This window comes from Tasmannia lanceolata, unplaced genomic scaffold (assembly GCF_043159265.1).
Source record: "Tasmannia lanceolata isolate RefF3 unplaced genomic scaffold, GAP_Taslan_0.1 ptg000068l, whole genome shotgun sequence".
Classification (NCBI taxonomy): Eukaryota; Viridiplantae; Streptophyta; class Magnoliopsida; order Canellales; family Winteraceae; genus Tasmannia; species Tasmannia lanceolata.
The window spans coordinates 15001-18643 of record NW_027518745.1 but is presented as its reverse complement, the minus strand read 5'-3'; positions in this window follow the sequence as shown (position 1 = coordinate 18643).

Here is a 3643-nt window from a genome sequence, read left to right as displayed (position 1 = left end):
TGTCCATCCCGTTTTATAGACAGGCGGGCTGGTTCAATAATAAATATTCCCCTTTTTATCAATTCCGTAAGAGTGAGATCCTTCTGAATCAACATTACGTCCAGGCGCATTTCTCCTCTTTGAATAGAGGATATAGCAATTTCCCTTGGATTTATCAGTCTAAGCAGGAGGCAATATACCTTGATATTATTGATCATTCTTTGATTCAAAGAATCGTCCCATCTCAATTGAAAAAGCAAATATCTTTTTAGGAAGAACTCTAGTTCTGCTTCTCTGTTGCTCTTGTATTTTCTTTTCTTTCTCCTTTTTTTAATGTCTGATTCCGCGTAATCCTTTTCAACATATTTTTTTTTTTTTTGTGCATCTGATTCAAGATTCTCTTGGTTTCGTGCATCTGATCTAATATCCCCTTGGCCCGGCTGTTCTTCTTCTTTTTCTTTATTTCGGTTCTCTAATTCAAGATATTCTTTTTGATTAGATGATATACGAAGATCTTTTTTTTGATTTTCACTAATGTTTTTATTTTCACTAATGTTTTTATTTCCATGAAAATTTAAAAGAAGTAATTTGATTGGTATGATCCATGGTTTCATTTTATATGTATCATAAAGTCGCACAAATTCTGGGAAGAACCAAGATTCCAGATTCGATATGGGACGATATCGCATTTCTTCATTCATTCCCATCCAATCAAAAAAGTTTTTTTTTTGATTGGGTGGGTTGATTTCTTGATGAATCGTGAAATAAAAAAGATCTTTTTTATCAATTATTTCATAATCATTAATCCCATTCTTAGTATTTTTATTAATATTGGTCCCAGTATCCATATCGGTCCAGGTATCAATATCGATATTTTTTCTAAGACAAAAATGCAGAATTCTCCACTCAAAATATTTTCTATCCGGATTTTTACCCGTATCCATAATAGACTCTTCTTCTAGATAATCACTAATAGCTATATCCCCCAGTACATAACATGATTCGGGTTTAGGTGTGTTGTCATTATAGGGAATCTCTCGGCCCCCATTTACTTTTAACGGGGATACATAAATATATGAGCTCTTCCTATCCTCATAATTAATATATTTACACGATAAAAGATCATATCTGTAGTGTTTTTTAAATTTTTCTTTTTGACTCGGCAATGAATTCACCGCGCAATCATTTTCTTTCTCGTAATAAATGAATTGGTCTTTTTCTTTTTCATATGAATCCCATTTTTTGGAATCTTTATTTTCAATCGTACGACGATGATTGACTCTAGTTCGCCATTTTTTCGATACTAATCTAGACCATCTATTCTGAGATAAATTGTATTGATAATGACGCTTTAACCAGTTTTTCCATTCATTCATTCTGGAATTCGAAAATTTCTTATGTCTTGGTTTGAAATCAAAAATTCCTCGTGTACCCAAATAGTCCTTTATTCTATGCTTAATAAAAGGAGATGCGCCATGATATTGAAGTACAGATATCAAGTGATACTTGTTAATAACTTCTTGGTTTTGTGATAATTTGTAAAATACATATGCTTGGGACAAGAAAGATAAGTTACAATAAATCTGTGAATTATTATTTCGAATATTCGAAATAGAAAGTGACTTTTGGATAGTCAAAATAAACTGAGTTGTATTTTGATTTGTTTCATCAATTCCTTCTTTATTTGTTTCATTATTGTAAATATATTTATCGATAAGATTTTTTGTTGATTCAAGGAAAAGTTGTGTATTAATCCTGGGAATGTTAATGGCACATAGAAAGATATCTATGTATATTCTTTCAATGAAATATTTTATAAAATATTGCGATTTACGTATTAATCGGGCACTTCTTTTTTTTGATCTCTGCCAAATATGTTTCTGTGATTCCGATCTTTCATCATCAAAACTTGTCTTGTTAGGACTAATATTTATATCTGTATCTGTAGTTAGAAATATTTTTTTCTTGTCTTTTTTTATTTTTTCTATTTGATTTTTGATTTTGGTTGTACTATCAGTCAGATCTTTCATTTTTTTTTCTGTCAGTGAATAATTTGTCCAATCCATGGATCTAATTTGAATAGTCGAGTCGTGAGTAATCTTATTACTGATTATGAAATCTTTTCCAGTTTCACTCGGTTGATAGCCTTTCCTCAACCCAAATAATAAAATTGAGTTCACTTTTGTAAGCTCTTTCATTATTCTTTTTATAAATAGAACTATTTTGATAACCCATCTTATTTTTTCTTTTGAGACCTTTAGACAACATTTTGTTCTTTCTTTTAAAATTCTGAAAACTCGAAAATATTTTTTTTGAACTTTTCTCGTTTTTTTTTCGAGTTCTTTAAAAATGGGTTCAAAAAAAGAAGGTTCTTTTCGTGGAGAACCAAAAGGTAATTCAGTTTCCATTCCCCAGACCGTTAAAAAACAAAAATTTTCTATTTTTCCTTTGTTTTTCATTGGATCTCTATGATGAAATTGTAGTTTAGATCCCCGCCAAGGTTTCAGACAGAAAGGAAATAAGATCTTTATCTGAATCCCATCTGTTAACCAGTTTTTCGGAAATTCTGTTTCTGATAATTGAACACCATTATAGGTGCATTTAACATGCATTTCTTTATTCCACTCCTTCAAATCCTCGTACCACTCGGGAAATTGAAATAATAACATACGGCCAAGATTTTTAGCTATTATCAATGAAGGCAATATGATGTATTTTCTAAGAATCGATTGGGTTACTAACATAGAACCTCTTATTGCTTGAGCAAATATAATAGTATCCCAAGTTTCTGATATTGCTATCCGTTCATTCTCCTCTTTTTGCTCTTTCTTTTTTTTCTCTTTTTCTTTTGCCTCTTCCTCCTCAGAATCTGAGGTTTTGAGTTGCGGATCCTTTCCTATCCAATTCCTAAAAAGTGGATTAATCATTCCAGAGATATCAAAAGAGAAAAAAAATGTTTTGTCTATTCTGTCCAAAAAAAGCGGGGAATGCACATTTGTTTGAAACATTTCCCAAGTCACTGTTTTACGTCTTTGAGCGCGCATGGATCCTTTGATTAGATCCCGACGAAAATCCGATTGTTGTGAGTAACGTATCAAAGCCACTTCTTCCGCTTGATCACTATCATTATTAGTATTAGTACTAGTATGAGTATTGATATTCTGATCGTTATCAGTATAAATTACCACACGTTTGGCTTTTCTTGAACGAATACCAGGATCCTCCGTCGATCCTTCCTCATTTTCCGCCTCTTGTTCTTTCAAATCGTCGGTCAATTTATATGACCATCGAGGAACCTTTTTACCGATTTCCTTTATTCCAATGGATTTATTTCTAATAGTTTGATCGTTTGGATCAGTTTTAACTGCATCGAATAGAAATTTCAAACGTTTCATTTTATTTTCTGAGTCAAGTCTTCTTTGTTCGTCCAATAAAGTAAGTCCTTTCAAATTCAAACTAGGTCTTGATTCTTCAGCTAATTCACTGATTGAGTTCAAGGAATGATCAATGTCTGGCGATACTAATTCTTCATTAAATGCATCCATTTTATCTTCAAATTCTTGGTAATCAGAAAGATTGGGGAGGATACCATGAATCCTATTTATCCAAACCATTCCTATGGAATCCTCTGTCGAAATGATTGAATCATCCACGATTGGACGTG